Source organism: Trichosurus vulpecula, chromosome 7, assembly GCF_011100635.1.
Source record: "Trichosurus vulpecula isolate mTriVul1 chromosome 7, mTriVul1.pri, whole genome shotgun sequence".
NCBI lineage: Eukaryota > Metazoa > Chordata > Mammalia > Diprotodontia > Phalangeridae > Trichosurus > Trichosurus vulpecula.
Window position 1 is genome coordinate 35,866,531 of NC_050579.1, and position 17,103 is coordinate 35,883,633.

General features: G+C 43.4%; 1 protein-coding gene across 1 annotated transcript in view; it reads left to right on the plus strand.

Annotated features, from left to right (window-relative positions):
• Positions 1 to 461: 461 nt before the first annotated feature.
• The window catches only part of FAM222B (family with sequence similarity 222 member B), a 68,266-nt gene continuing 51,624 nt past the window's right edge, over positions 462 to 17,103 (plus strand). Inside the window, exon 1 of the mRNA XM_036767884.1 lies at positions 462 to 587. The gene's annotated coding sequence lies outside the window, so the exon portion shown is untranslated. The remainder of the gene's footprint in view (positions 588 to 17,103) is intronic.

Sequence of the window (17,103 nt, forward strand, 5' to 3'; positions counted from 1 at the left end):
TAGGCTCCCACAGTACTTTTTAAGGGATGGCTCTGAGCCCCCCTCACTGCCGGGGCACATCATTACCCCTTGAACAAAGACCCTGTGCATTCTATCCTTGAGAGGAGTCCCAAAACTAGTGGGGGTGGTCACCCCATTGACAGGGGCCCCAGGGCATTCTGGGAGTGGTCACTTCCTTGGCAGCAGCACTGCTGGGGGTGGGGGAAAGGTGGCAATGCAGGCACTAGAAAGCAACATGGTGCTTGACCGCGTGGACGGGCTCGCCTCCCTCGCGGGGAAGTCCTGGCCGCCGCCGAGGCCTGCAGCTCCGGGCCTCTCAGCCTTGCCTTGCCCCACCTGCACCTGGAGGGGGAGGGAGGGAGGAGCTTTGGGGCATCAGGCACTGAGGAAGCCGCTCGCCAGTTCTGACTGCGCAGGCGCCACCAGTGGCCGAGGCCCCCTGCTCTCGGGGCTGCGCAGGCGCACGAGCGGCGCCCGGCGAGTCCCGACGGCGGCGGCTGCGGCTGTGGAGGTGACGGCGGGGCCGGGGCAGGGAGCTTTGGCGGCGGGGACAGAGCAGCCATGAGGGCCGGGCCCAGTCACCGACAGTGAGTAGTGGCTGCCGGGGGACCTCTGGGGACGGGAGCGGGGGGTGGGGGTGGGGAGAGAGGGCAGGCGCGGCTGGGCACGGGGCCGGGCTGCAGCCGGGCGCGGAGGCTGGACTGCCGGGTCGGAGGCGACAGGAGGCAATGGAGGGAGCGGGCTTTGGGCGGGGACCACCGGCCCGTTTATTGGGAGGTTCCTCCTCCTCCTCCCCCAGACGCGTCCTGTAGAGATAGGCGATGAGGGAGACAGGGCGGGGGTGGGGAGGGTTCCTGGGGGAGGGGTGCACCAGGTGTGGATCTCGGGGCCCAAGTTCACGTTCTGCCTCTGACGCTTGGCCTCCGTGTGACCTTGGGCTAATCGCTGCACCTCTCTGGGCCTCAGTTTCCTCTGCTGTGAAATGAGGATAGTTGGGTTTGACTGCCTGGGGGGAGGTCCCCACGATCTGTGGTCCTGACCCAGGATGGGAGTGGCTCGTCCTGCTGCGCCTCCCCCCAGCCGTCTGGGAGCCAGTGGCCACCTAGAGGAGGGGGTGGGCGGGGCCCAGCTGAGGGGCTGCCCCCATCCCAAGGTGGGGATGGGATGGGATAGGATGGGATAGCCACCTTGCCTAGGCTACTTGAGTGATTTTGATTTTTCTGTAAAGGCAAAGCTTAGTGGTTGCAGAACCCCCTAGAATTCGTGCATAGGAGGAGGAGGAGCAACTGCAGTGTGTTATGTGATGAAGCAACTGATGCACCTGAAATGTGGGTTTCTGGCGTTTGGATGTTTTGGGCGGGGGGAAGGGAGGGAAGGTAGACGAGTGGGTTTGGACAAAGGATGCTTTAGGTTATTTAGGAAAGAAAGGGAAATCTAAACCTAGCTTGCCATGGTCCCATGACCATGTTCTCAACACTCTGTGGCATCTAGGTGTTCCTGTGACACAGTCTGAGTTTCAGTCAAATATGGTGACTGAAACTAATCTAGACAAGCCGGAAGGGTCGCCCAGTGAGAGCTGTGCAAACATAATTTGGTATTTTAAAGTAGGAAAAAATGCCCCTCTGCAAAGGAATTCCTGATTACCTCCAGTTCAGGTTCAGCCCTCTGTTGGAGGCCACAGCAGCTGCGCATGGAAGCAGCTTTTCAAACCCACTTTTTTGTTACCCTGTTGGTGGGAGGCTCCAGTATGGACTGGATCTCAAAGAAAGACAGAAACAGCTGTGTAAGGGCCTGAGATGTTGCAGGCTCCTTGCTGAGAGGCAGGAAGAGCACAGAACATTACTGGGTGGGTGGATTTTTTTTTTCTTTTAAACAAAGCAGAGCTAAACCAGGTGCATCTTGAGAGAGAAAATGGCTTCCTGTCCTTTGAGAGAGGTCCAAATTCCCTTCTGAGCGCTGCTGGCTCTGATTTTTTAAAAAAGATTAAAATGACTAAGGTTTTTGGAGCTTTCTGGGAAATGGGTGTGTGAATTTACCTCTCTGCTGAGCCTTGGAGGAGTGGCTGGAATGAATCCTTTAAAGATTTTCTGATAAGGAGAATGAATTCTTGGGGGGGGGGTGAGGAGGAAGGGGGAGTGTGGAAAAGGTGAGTTGCCCTCTCAAAACTCAGGTTATCTTTAACTTCTCAGTCTGGTAAAACATGTTTTACTTCTCTTTCCTGGAAAATTCACAGGGAGATACTTTGAACTTTTTCCTACAGTTCTTTAACTCATTACTCCATTCTTTGGCCATAGATCCCTTTGTTAAGAGGTCAAATGGGAAAAGGAGAAATTCGTTATCATTTATATTACTTTTATCTTTGTACACATCTTATCTCTCCTACTAGTCTAAACTAGGAGGACCGGACTGTCTTTCCTTCAGAGCTTAGCCAGGTGCCATGCCTTTCGTAGGTGCTTAATAATGTTTGTTGGATAAATGTTATAGGTCACTCCAGATTACAAATGTAGTTGATTTGAAGTGTGAGACTAGTTTATGTTATACTGTAGGGAATTTATGGTAGATGAAGGACTATTTGCTTTAAAGGAAAAGGGCAGTTTAAGAAACAGTTATAAAAGTTTGAGAATTCCTTTTCTCTATTGGAAATTTCCATCAGGTCAAATGAGTATGTAAATGCCAGATGAATTGTGTTGCAATGGTATAAGTTTGTTCAGCTGTGGAGGGAATTTCCTGCCTCTTCCCCGCCCCCCCAATAGATTGCTACTTTTGTGCAGATGATAAATACCAAATGGTAATCCTTTCTTTACTCAGGGGTAGACACTGTTTCCCTGTTAACTTGTGCAGTCTCCTTGAAAATGTGAGGCTAGCTGGCTGTGGGATGGAGGGAAATGAGGACTTCCCATCAAGTCATGGCATACCAAAGATTAAATTAAATAATTTAAAGTTCATTAAGCCCTTCTTTATCCTGATAAAATGAATCATTTCCTTTAAAGAGCAGGTAACGCTTCATGGAAAACATTCTCTTTAAAGGCAACGGTTTGGTGTTTTCCCCTTCTTTTACTGAAGACATTTGCATGAAAACAGGATCTTTTGTTTCTTTGGAGTCCCTCTGATCTTCTAGCTTATTCTCCAACTGAAGAGACCCCTTTGTGATATTTCCATGGTGGCTAATTATTCTCTTTAATAATAATAGTACACACTGTATTTTTTGTTCACGATGCATTGCACATGTATAAAGACAGTTCTAAGAACCTTGAGGAAATAGTGGAAGACTTTATTAAAGGGAGAATAGGGTGTGCATCAGACTTGACTAAGACCCCTTTGCAAATCAACTTTTTTTTTTTAGAGGCGAGGTGTGTTATTTGGGGGTGGAAGTGGTGGTGGTGGGAGTGGCTAGTTTGGGAAAAGCTTGGATTTAAAGGCCAATAATGGGAGAGAATGAAGGAGCTGCTGAAGTAGATAGAGCTCTGTATAGCACTAGGCAGTTGGAGGAAATGAACAAGGACAGTGGCCATGCACTATTGTGTAGAGCAGCAAAGAGAAAGACAAGGAGCTCGGAACTTGATCTAAGGAGATAACCCAGATATTTTGGTGTGATTATAATGTGGTAGGAAAAAGAGAATTGCAGCATAATGAATTGGAGTAGGAGAAGTGGGGATAGGGGAAGGGGAGATGGAAAGTAGCCAGATAAAGGGCTGAAATTGCTGGTTCTCCGTTCCAGAGAGGTCAATCAGTAGACCTTTATTAAGGGCCCACTATGTACCAGGCATTGGAAAAGGACAGTCCCTGCCCTCTATGAGCTTACTTATCTAATGAGTATGCAGGCACTGCAATGTTGGGTTCTTCTTTCCACTTGAACTTAATAAATGCCTATTATGTGAAGAAAACTGTGCTAGATACAAAGAATACAAAGACAAAACTGAAACAGTCATTGCTCTCAAGGAACTTAGTCAATATTGAGAGAAACAACATTCACAAAGACAGATAAATACAAAATATCTAGAAAGTAGATACATAGTAATTATAGGGGAGGGCCCTAGCAGTTAACTAGGTGGGAATCAAGATTGGTATTTTATAGGAGGAGGCTTTTAAGATGAGCTTTGAATGAAGGATTTCTGTGGGTGTGAGGAGGGAGGGAGCGAGGGCATTTTGGGCATGGGGCATAGCTTCTGCAAAAGCCTGTGGCCTGCAGATCGAATGTCCTGTATGGGGAACAACAAATAAGACCTGTTTGGCTGGAACATAGAGTGCATGGAGAAGAGAAATGGTGAGTAAGCCTGGAAACATAGGCTGGAACCAGGTTACAAAAGGCTTTAAGACAGACCCAGCAGTTTGTTTGATTCTAAAGGCAGGAGGGAGTCCCTGAAGCTCCTTGAGCAGGGGAGTTGGTCAGACATGGTCAGATGGGTGCTTTGGGATGCTGTATGAAGGCGGGTTGCTTTGTGAGTGGAGAGGTTATGGAGGTAAAATAGATAAGACCTGGCCACTGATTTATCTGAAGGGTAAAGGAGAAGAAAGATTTGATGTTGTCAGGTTGTGAACCTGGGGAACTGGAAGGATGACAGTTTAATGACTAGAATTAAGGAAGTGAGGAAGACGAGAGGATTTGAGGGAAAATAATGAATTTTGTTTGGATATCTTGAATTTGAGTTGCTTTTGGGACATAGAATAATAATAATAATAACTAACATTTATATTGTGCCTTCTGTGTGTCAGGTACTGTGCTAATCGCTCTACAGATATTCTCTTATTTGATCTTCACAACCTGGGAGGTAGGTGCAATTATTATCCACTTTTTATAGCACAGATATTAAGTGACTTGCCTAAGGTCATATAGTTGTAAGTCTCTGAGGACTACATTTGAACTCAGGTCCTCTGGACTCCAGATCTAGCGCTCTATCCAGTTGGAAATGTCTAATGAATAGGCAATTAATGAAACAAGAGTAGAATTCAGGAGACTAGGGCTGAGTATATATAGATATGACAGTCATCTGTGTAGAGATGATACATAAACCCCTGGAAGCCAATACAATTAAGAGTTACTGGATTAGTAAGAAAAATGTTGACTGCCTATTTCTGTACTTTCACTTCCACTGAAGGAATCTTCATTCCATCCTAGTCAGAGAGCTGTATCTTAGGTTAGAATTTAGGATGATGAGGGATAAAAATTGAACACTAAGAAAGCTATGTTCTCTTTTGTTTAAAAATAACTTATTCTAAGTAGGGAAATATGAAACCAGAATAGCCTAGTAATAAACTGGCTTTCTGAAGTACATCCTTGATCATTTTGCCTTGGGGGAGAAATGTTCATCTTAAAACCACTTATTTGGTGGCTTGTTGTCTTCTGTGAGCTCACCCTGAAAATAGAAGCATGAGATGCCTGAGATAATTTGAACCTTGAATCAATTAATCTCCGTTTTTGTTTCAAGCTGAAACTGAGTTTATAATATTTATCCTTAGCTCCCCATTAAAACTAGTAGGAATTGGCATAATGAAGACAAAAAAGAGTAGCATAAGTGCCTTGTTCTACACTGTGCCCCATGCTCTCTGCAAGAGGAAGAGGACTTTAGGAATAGCTGTCCACACTCCAGGTTGTTGGGAAGAATTGAATGACTTCTAAAAGGAAACAGGGACAAGGCTTCAAGGGGGAGAAAAGGGGGCAAAGAAGGGGAGATGTGATGCAGAGAAGAAGGGGAGAGGAAAGACAGCTGTAAAATTAGAGCTGAAAACAGATTGGAGGTTTTTTATGAAAATGAGAGAGAGCTGGATTCTTGGGGAAGAAGAATCTGCTTTTCCTCCAAAGAAGGATATGGTAGAGCTACAGAAACTAGCAAGAGAAATATTCAGAAAGGGGCAGAAGAAGGAGAGAAAAAGGAGACTATTTGGTGATTCCCTGCTTGGGTGTACTAGCCAACTTTTTTGTGGTCTTCACCTGGCATACATCTAAGATAAAAGAGAGCTGACCATCCAAATATGAACAAAATGGTTGACCACTCCCTACTTCTAGAGATTTGCATGGGTGCAAATGTCACTTGCAGAAGGAACCTAAAAGCATGGCCAACTTTTAGAAAGCTTTGGGTAATAAACTGAAGGCCGGAGGGGTGCAGGTTGTGTTTTCCTCCCTGTTTACCCATTGAAGGCAAAGGACTCAAAAAAAGAAAAGTTAACTTTGGAAACAGACAACTGCCTAAGAAGGTGGTGTCACAGAATGGGATTTTGGACTTCTGGGCCATGCCTTAAAATGCTGGAATGACAGACATCTGGTCAGACATGGAGGACAAGTAAAGACTGAGAAGAATCTACTTGCCAGGTCTCTTGCAAATCTAATCAAAAGGGTTGTAAACTGAAAGGATTACGTGTATGTTCTGTAGAGAGTAACTATGGAAGAATAGTAGTTGAGACACCCAGGAGTTCACAAGGGACAAAATTCAAGAAAGTTGTCGGTAGTAAAAACTCAGAACTTAAACTACACACACAAATGCTTGGAGAGTGAACACCAAGCCAGGGCAACTGGAGGGCCTGATTCAGGGAAGGTAGTAGCACTTGGGAATCACCTATGCTAAAGAAATCACAGGGCCGTTCTCTATTCCTAATCCTGCCCCAGTGAGGAAATCAGGAACTAGGGGAGGGATGATGGCATATTTGGGTGAATGTCAAAGAAAGGAGAAACAGAAGAGATTTTGTCCTTGGAGTGTACCATACATTAACCTAGCCAGAAAGAGGGACTAGATGGGGAGTTTGGGAAAGATCACGAGCCCATCACTGAGGCACGAGAGTCCATAGTTGGGGGTGGGGGGATGGGGAGAGGGACTTCAGTTATCCAGATGTTTGCTAGAACTCTCTGCCAAAAGCAGATTTGCCACTAGTGATCATTTTTCAAAAAGTGGTTGCTGAAGTAGAAGTATTGGTGATAGAGAAGAAGTCCAGGATTAGTCTGTGGATACAAAAGGAAACAATTCCAGTGAGAACAGGGGGGATTTGTCTGTAGAGACTGATGTGAATGTCCAAGGACCTTCCTGACTGCTGTGGATATGGGAAGATAGAGAGGCAGTGCCAGAGAGCAGAGGGTGAGTGGGATTGTGATTATCCCAGGACCTCCCTGACCAGCATAGATGATTGAGAAGACATGATGGATTGGGATCACTTGTGCGTATAGAGGGGTTTGCCTTGGCAAGGAAAAGGGCCAGCCTCTTCACATGTGGTAAGGGTGAAGGAAGAGATGTTGGTGGGAGGTATCTGAGTAATGTGAGATGAGAAGAGGGTGTTCTGGCGGCGGGGGTGGGGAGGGGGAGCCATGAGAATTTGGAGGAGGGATGCAAAGGTTTGGAAGAGCAGCTGTGGAGAGTATGATGAGTGATTAGGAAGGTGTAAAAGTATTGCCTTGCTACAGTGAAGGCCCAGCTGAGCTTATGTAACACATTTGTAGTGAGGCCAGTCAGCAGGGTTTCTTGATTTATTTCCAACTTTGCTCAGTAGCGCATGAGTAGAAACAAAGGCCATGGATGGTGAGAGTGATCAAAGACTGAGGCTTTGTAGGGCACTGTTGGCTGTATGGTAAAGGGACAGGGACTCCGGAGGAGGAGCAGATCAAGATGGGGGAAGGAGAAGAATAGAGCCAAGGGCAGAGGTGCTGGCCTGGAAAGGAACTGAGGGCTGGAGGAGACATTAGAGCTGGTGGGGAGGATAAAGAAGCAACTTGGAGATGGAAGGGACAACAGATTGTGATCAGATAAGGAAATTTCGGAGTTAGTGAACATAGAAGTTGGAACACTTGTGGGTGGTGGGAAGATCAAGGGTATGGCCATTTTTGTCTAGCTGAGGTAGGGGGAAGGAGCAGGTCATAGGAAATAAATAGATTGGTTGTCTGGGTTGTTAGGGAGTTTCAGTGTGTGTGTCCAAGTCCCCTGGTCTGAAGGCAGGAGTTGGGGAGTTTTTCCAGATTTTAGCCAAGCTTTGAATGCATTAAGTGGTCAGATGGATTCAAAACTTGTGGGATGACCAGTGCAGAATGATCCTTAATGTCTTCATGACCAGGTGGCCAGAGGCTCTTGTGAAATTCTCCAGGGATCTGTGCTTGGCCCTACATCGTTGAACATTGTAATCAATGGTTTAGATAAAGGTGTAGGTGGTATGCTCATCAAATACAGTTGATAGGAAGCTGGGCAAGATATCTTAACCATGGATGACAGGGTCAAGAATCTTGACCAGCTAGAACACTGGGCTATATCTAATCTAAATAAGTTGTGATTCAGTAGGGCTCACTGCAAAGTCTTGCACTTGGGCACAAAAAAAATCACCTTCACAGTTAGAAGGTAGGGGAGGCAAGGGTAGACAGGAGACAGTTCTGGAAAAGATCTGGGAATTTTAGTGGGCTACAAGCTCAATGACTCAGCAGTGTGACAGGGTGGCCAGGGAACGTAATGCAATCTTGGACTGCAGTCAGAGGCATGGATAGCTTCCAAGAACAGGGAGGTGATCCTCCTACTCAGTCTTCATCTGGCATATTGGGTTCATATCTGAGCACCAAGAAGAATATTAGTAAGTTGGAGAGCATCCAGACGAGGGCAGCTAGGATATAGGATGCAGAGTCTCGAGGCCATGACGTAGAGAGGAGAGCTTGAAGGAACTGGGCATTTTTAAAAAATAAATTTTATTTTTCCCCCAATTACGTATTAAAACAGGTTTTTAACATTTGTGACTTTTTTTTTTTTAAAGTTTTGAGTTCCGAATTCTACCCTTCCCCCTCCCTGTGAGGGTAAGCAATCAGATATAGGTTATATATATACAGTCATGTAAAGCATTTCCATATTAATTTTATACAAAAAGACTCGCATAAAAGAAAAAGAATGAAAGAAGAAAGTGAAAAAGAGCATGCTTCAGTCTGTATTCAAACAATATCACTTTTCTCTCTGGAGGGAGGATAGTATGCTTCATCTGGATATTGTATTGCTGAGAATAGCTAAGTCATTCATAGTTCTTCTTTGAGCAGTATTGCTGTTGCTGTGTATAATGTTCTCCTGGTTCTGTTCACTTCGCTTTGCATCAGTTCATGTAAGTCTTTCTAGGTTTTTCTGAAATCATCTGCTTGCCATTTCTTATAGCACAATAATATTCCATCACAATCATATACCACAGCTTGTTTAGCCATTCCCCAATCCCTTTGATTTCCAATTCTTAGCTAACACAGAAAGAGCTGCTAGAAATATTTTTGTACATATAGGACTTTTCCCCTTTTTTGGGATGTCTTTGGGATATCGACCTAGCAGTGGTATTGCTGGATCAAAGGGTATGCACAGTTTTATAGCCCTTTGGGCATAGGATCTGGGCATTTTGAATCTGGAGAAGACTTGGGCAGAGCACTTTGGCTTATACCAGAGGAAAGAACCTGCAGCAAGGGGTGAATTTGCGGAGGCAAATTTAGATTGATGTCAGGAAAAACTTCCTTGTGATTAGAGCTGTTCCAAAGTGGAATTGACTGTGTGTGTGTTTTCTTCTAGCAAGTGCTGCATACACACAGGCCTCTACTTCGATTCTACTGGGAAGTTTGCTGTTCTCAGAATTGTTTGGGTCTTCAGCAGCCCATCTCCAATCACCTCCATTTGCTCCTGCTTAAAATAATAACTTAAAGAGTTATATAATGCTTTCCTTCCAACAGCCACGTGAGACAGGGCTGGGTTGTGAGCCCACAATCATAGATTTGTGTACAAAAATTCCCAAAACTGTTCATGCAGCTCTTAAATGAGGGAGAACCAACTATTTCTAATCCCCAGAAGAGGCCCAATCCCATTTCTAGGTAGTTATGGTTGTCTTCATTTTACTCACAATGAAATTAAGGCCCTGAGACATCCTAGGACAGCTTCTCTAGGTTCATACATCAGGTGTAGGAACTGGCAAGACTAGTGGTTGGGTTTTTTTTAATTAGATTTTTTATTTTTAGTTTACAACACTTGGTTTTACATGTTCTTGAGTTTCCAATTTTCTTCCCTCCCCTCCCCCCCAAGACACTATGCAGTCCGATATAGATTCTACATAAACCTTTGTATTAAACTTATTTACATAATAGTCAAATTGCAAAGAAGAATTATGACCAATGGAATGAATCATGAGAGAAAAGAAACAAAACCCCCAAAAAAGAGGAAAAAAGAAAAGAAAAAGGAGAACAAATAGTGTGCCTCAATCTGCATTCAGACTCCACAGTTCTTTCTCTGGATGTAGCTAACTTTTTCCATCATGAGTCCTTTGGAGCACTCTTTGAACCTTGCATTGCTGAGGAGAGCCAAGTCTATCAAAGTTAGTCATCACAGAATCAGTTTGTTTGTGCTTGTCTATAATGTTCTCCAGGTTCTGCTCTTCTCACTCAGCATCAGATCATGTTGGTCTTTCCAGGTTATTTTGAAGTCCGTATCTTCCCCATTTCTTATAGCACAATAGTGTTCCATTACCTTCATTTACCACAGCTTGTTCAGCCATTCCCCAGTTGGTGGGCATCTCCTTGATTTCCAATTCTTTGCCACCACAAAAAGAGCTGGTATAAACATTTTTGTACGTACTGGTCCATTTCCCACTTGTGTGATCTCTTTGGGATACAGCCCTAGGAGTGGTATTGCTGGGTCAAATTTTTATATGGGGGCACATTTTTATAGCCCTTTGGGCATAGTTCCAAATTGCTCTCCAGAATGGCTGGATCAGTTCACATTTCCACCAGCAATGTAACAATGTTCCAATTTTCCCACATCCTTTCCAGCATTTATCATTTCCCTGTTTTGTCATGTTAGCCAATCTGACAGAAGAGATGATACCTAAGAATTGTTTTGATTTGCATTTCTCTAATCAATAGTGATTTAGAGCATTTTTTCATATGCCCATAGATATCTTTAATTTCTTCCTCTGAAAACTACCTGTTCATATCCTTTGACCATTTGTCAATTGGGGAATGACTTTTATTCCTATAAATTTGGCTCAGTTCCCTGTATATTTTAGATATGAGGCCTTTATCAGAGACATTGGTTGTAAAGATTTTCTCCCAATTTTCTGCTTCCCTACTAATCTTTGTTGCATTGGCTTTGTTTATACAAAAACTTTTCAATTTAACATAATCAAAATTCTCCATTTTGCATTTTATAATGCTCTCTGTCTCTTGTTGGGTCATGAATTCTTCCCTTTCCCATAAGTCTGCTCTCCCAAATAGTGGTTGTTTTTTTAAAATACAAAAGCAAAAACTATAACTTCATCAAAAGTAATGAGAAAAATAGTGTTGTGCATTTAAAGAGACAAAATTGAAGGATGAATGATTAATTCCTGCCCAAAATAAAGATCTAGATATTGTTGTAAAAATTAGCAAGGTAGGAGATTTGCCTGTCCCACAGTCCTCTCCACTGTGGTTCATGGATCAGACTTGGAAACGCACTGCCCTAAAAAGTGTCGTTTTTCAAATGGAACAAGCACTTTTTACCTTAGTAAAGAACTGGGAATAAATGGCCACCTACTGAATTGTGGTACACGAATGAAGTGGAATATTACTGTGCTGTAGCAACTCTGTATGACAAATTCAGAAAAGCATGAAAAAGACTTGTATGAACTGAAACAGAATAAAACCATCAGAATCAGGGAAACAGTATATACTAGGATTAAGGAATAAAAGAAACCTGAAACTTAATGTTTTATAATTGTGATGACCAGGCCTTTTTTTTTTGGAGGGGGGAAGGCAGGGCAATTGGGGTTCAGTGACTTGCCCAAGGTCACACAGTTATTGTGCCAAGTGTCTGAGGCTGGATTTGAACTCAGGTCCTTCTGACTCCAGGGCTGGTGCTCTACTCACTATGCCACCTAACTGCCTCCATGAACTCCATGCCTCAAAGAAAGGAGAAAATGCACCTTCCTCTATTATTACAGAAGTATGGGACTATGATTGAGGAACATTGCGTATGGCACCAGATTCTGTTAATGTGTTGGTTAGTTTGCCTAATGTGTTTTTTTCCTTTCATTTAAAAAAAAATTTGTTCAATTTCAAAACCTAGAGAAGATATATATTCAGAAATGAAGGTGATGTAAAGATGAAAGACATCAACAAAAACTTTAAAATGTAGTCAGCAACCGACCTTACATAGTGGTCAAAGTGATAATTTGGAGGGGAAGAAATGGACCCAAGAGTATTGCAAGATTTAACATGAGGAATAATGGTGTAACGATGATAGCATAATAAATTTCTTTTTTTTTTTAAAGAGCTTAATTAATCTTTAAGTGTACAAAGTGTTCCAGAACTGCCTGTGATTAGAACTCACTAAACGACCTAATTTTCATTCCCTTCTACCTTCCCATTTATTGCCTGCCAATAATATTGTTTATTTTTTTAAACAAATATAATATTACCGATGTGAAAGGAGGATAGAGATGATTGTTTGCTCTAGAAAGTGCAAGAAGCAGAATAAAATTTGAGTTTGATGCAGTGACAGTTGGAGAGAAGAAACTGAAGCAAAACTGGCTTGCATTTTCTCAGTTTCCCTCCATGAAATCAGAGCATTTTAGAACTTGGAGGGACTTTAACTGAAATCTTCAGTTTATAGATGAGGAACTAGGGACAGAGAAGGAATGTGACTTTCCTAAGGCCACTCAGCTAATTAGAGGCAGAGCCCAGGTCTCCCTCCAGTGTTACTTTTACTGTATCACAGATGCTGTGGCCTCAGCACTAAAATAAACAAGTAAATAAATGAAAACAGAAAAAATCTGATGCAGAGGTTGGATGCATTTTCCAGTGAAAGTAACATTGGATTTGGAGTAAGGGACTGTCCAGAATGTAGTTTTGAAGTATAAACATAGGTCTCTTGTGTTTTGGGAGATAGAGCGATGTGTGCAGAGATCCTGACCTTCTGCGCTATGTATCGTTTTTAATATTTACTTTAACAGGAAACCTGGTATTTTTCTAAAATCTCTCTCTCTCCTCCCCTTCCCCTTTAACTGTTTGGAGTGCTTTCTGCTTGGTATTCACATTACACATTTAGGAAAGCCAGTCTGCTAGCTTTCTGAAGAAGTTATACTGGGGCTTCTCCACATTTGCAGACTAATTTTTCTCTTAGGACTACACAACTAAGAAGTCTGAGCCTGGAAAGCCTTTCATATTTTTAACCTTTATTCCCAGTCCCTTCCTAATCATAAAACTGATGATCATCCTAAAGGCAGATAACTTCTGGGAGATTTGGTAAAAAGCCTTTGTGGGTGGGATGTGGGTGGAGAAAAGTTCCAGGAAAACAGTTGTCTAACTTTATTTGGTAGCCTTGTTACCACTGCCTTCTCCCCCAAACAGACACACAAACTGCAGAGATGGGAAAATTCAGGTTCTTTTAAATGCTCTGCTTTGCTTAGAAATGTAGATGAATGCCGTAGTGCTCCATTGGGCGCTCTGTCCTGAGTCTTATCATGTCGTTCCCTGGCCATTCTCGGTGTAGCCCTTATTGGTCAGTGGATTGTTCTTTAAATGGATCGTTCACCTTCTTACCTTCCTTCTCAGTAAACTACTGTCGTTTGTATGGAGCCAGGTGGTGTCACAGCGGATAGAGCCTTAAGCCTGGATCCAGGAAGACCAGAGTTCAAATCCAGGTCAGTTTGCCTCAGTTTCCTCAACTCTAGAATGGGGATAATAACAGCACCTACCTTGCAGGGTTGTTAGTATCAAATGAGATAATATTTCTAAAGCCAAGCTTAGCACACTGATTGATACATAGTAGGTGCTACAGAAATGCTTATTCCCTCCTCCCCTCCCCCCACTACCTCCTGAACCCCTACATGGATTAGTTTCCAGTAGTAAAGGAAGTTTTTCATTTGTCCATCGAGTTTGGGGAATGTCAGAATCCTGTACCAAGTGTGTCTGAGCTTTCTAGTCTCCTAGGGATTGCTTCTTAATGGGCTGGTTCTGGGCAGTTTGAATTCTGGGATTAGGGATCTCTTTTAAGTGTCCTGGAATTTGTATACTTCTGCGCTCAGGTGAATCTGAACCTTCTGAATTAGGACAAATTTATTTAGAAAAATGATTATGATTATTAGGCAACTGGGCTTGTCCCTATTGATAAATAGCATTTGCCTCTGCTTGGCACAGTCTCTTCATATCAACACAGACCCCCTCCTGGGAGAGAATCTGAATACCCTGCCAGTGTTGCTGGGGTCCGTCACCTTCCTGTATGTCATTCTTCTATATCTTTCTGATCCAAAGAGACATTCCATTTTTTTTTTTGCCAGCTCCTAAGCCAAGACATCACGTTTTCTTCAAAAACTCTTTAATGTAGTGTAGGGTAATTTATGTTCTCCTGGAATCTCCTCCATAATACTGAGGAAACATCTAATAACTGGGTTCTTTTTCTCTGTCATAGAGCCCTGTGGCAGGGTAGTAAAGCCTATGGACCTCTTCTCAGAATAATCTTTTAAAATGTATGCAGTAACATGACTAATGTGAAAATGTGTTTAATAGGAATGTATGTGTAGAGCCCATAGCAGATTGCATGCTGTCTTGGGGAGGGAGGGAGAGAAAATTTAAAATTTATGGAAGTGAATGTTGAGAACTAAAAATAATTAAATTAATTTAAAAAGTAAATAAAGTGTATGCAATAAAATATGTAGGATTACAAAGGAAATCAGTTGTATTGAAATCGTTATCAAAATACATATTTTTAAAATTCATGGACTCCAGGTTAAGAACCCCCTAGGGGATCAAGTGGGTGTTAGGGTAGAGACAAGGATATTATCTCACTCTCCTCCAGAATAGTAATAAGCATCTGCTTTCTTTGGGTAAATTAATTTTAGGTTCAGGTGGGCTCTTGAATCTCTCCTCCTTTGGCCAGAACAACACTGGTTAGTTTCTCTTACTGGGTCTACAGCCTTAGTTGGCTCTTTACTGGTAGCGGAGGTAACCTTTGTGTAGCCATTTTCATGTTTCCTGCAGCACCCATGAGTTCAGATACCCTTAGGAGAGTGAGAGGACTGAGGACATTTTTTGCAAACGATAATATTAAGGTAACAAGTCTAGGTGGGGTCATTCCATCTCCATTTGTGGCAGAAGTAGGTGAGAACCAGAGAACACAGCCCTTCCTTTTATGTTTTTTTTTTGGGGGGGGGGGGCGCAGGGCAATTGGGGTTAAGTGACTTGCCCAAGGTCACACAGCTAGTACATGTGTCAAGTGTCTGAGGCTGGATTTGAACTCAAGTCCTCCTGACTCCAGGGCCGGTGCTTTACTCACTGTGCCCTTCCTTTTAAAGTCTGGGTTTATTGACTTTTGGAGCCCACATGTGTAGCCCGTGTAGTTCATTTTGGACTGGCCCAAGCTAGCCCAAGATAGGACACTGCAATAGGTCATTTCGTGACCTCAGATTAGTCTTGCAGTTGTGGTATTCACATTGGCCATAGGCACTGAAAACACCATGGAGGGGTGGCTGGGAGCCTTGGGCCCTGTTCCTTGATGCCCAAGTCGTTAGTCTCTTGTTCTTTCCTCCTGTCTGGCCTTTGCCTATCCCATTAGCTTTGGGAATGTGCTCCATACCTGGAATTCAGAGTGGTGGCTGAAATCCTTGCTTTCTGCCCTTCTAGGCTAGCGCTTCTCCTTCATCGTTCCCCCTCTCCGCTCTCTGGTGATCTTCCCCTCCTTGGATCTGCTTGGATCTATCCTGGCACTTAACTTGTTTTCCAGTCGTTATTTGTGTGTTGTCTGATTCCCTCTATTAGGTCACAGGTTCTCTGAGGGCAGGGGCTGCCTGTCATTTCATCTGAGAGCTTTAAGAAATGTTTGACTTGAGCTAAAGAGCTTCCTTGGTTTGGTAACCAGTGAGAACAGCCCCTAGACTAGACCCTCAGAGACAAATGACATCCAAGTCTGCACGTTATTCTCCCCCACCCCGCCCACCCAAGGCAGTCTCTCCTGTTACTTGCTGCAGAAATGGCCACGTAGAAACAGCACTGAGGTCTAGTTCTGATCCTAAAGCTTATTCACTGTGGGATCTTGAACAAGTCACTTAACCTTACTGAGCTTCAGAGTCATGTAACCTTTTATGAACCACCTGCCATGTGTCAGATGCCATGTGCTAAGTGCTAGGGATACAAAGAAAGGCACAAGAAAGGCCCTGCCCTCAAGTTGCTTACAGTCTAATGGGAGAAGATTGAAAGAAGGGGAGGGGTCAGGGAGGAGGTTACCAGGCTGCCAGGAGATGATCTGAAGAGGTGAGAATTTCATGTTTGATTGCTCCTTGCAAAATGGTGAGTTTCTGTGATCCTAAAGTCCAGGAAAGCAGCCAGGTGGGCAGTGATGAGGTGAATTCGCAGAAGGGAGGATCTGGGGAGCTCTCTAACATCCAGCCTCCTCCCTGTCTGGCAGGGGCAGGGATGCTGAAGAGGGAGGAGTTTGAGTTGATTCTATTTTGCAGAAAGATAAGGTTCTGGAGGTCAGGAAGTCCAGGAAAGCTTGGCTTTCCTTACCTGTAAAATGAGGATAATAATCTTTGGATATTATTGCAATATATATACTGAGTACAGTAAAGAGAAAAGAACATTAGGTTTGGAAGGAACTGGAGTCTAATTATGGCCCCACTCTTTGGGCCATCCTTTCCTTATCTATGTGAGGGAGGTCAGCGGTCCTTTATACCCCACAATGCCGTCATACACAAAGCACTTTGTATCCTTAAAGTGTTGTCTTGTGCTATTATCACTCTTATAGAATGTGCAGTTGTGTAGATAACTTATACTCTGGTTGTATTTCTGTTCTTATGTTTACTCCACTTATTCCCTACCTTACTACCAGCCAAATTGTCACATATGGTGTTATTTTAGCAACGCGGATGAATGAACGGGTTGGGGCCTACAAGCCCTCTTTGGTCTTGCTCAGTTTCTGCTGTTAGTTTGCCTGACAGTGTCCTTTTGCTTTAAGTTTGATCTGGAACTATGCAGCTTTGGTGATGGGAGTAATACTGTTGTATTCAAACTGGTGCTCTTTGTGTCCCCATCTTTGCAGTGTTCTCCGCTTTTTACCATTGTGCTGTATGACATGATGGCAGCTTTTGAAGACTAACTTCTTTGAAATATACTCATTATCATCGCTCTCTATTCACTATTACATTTCCTGCTATATATTG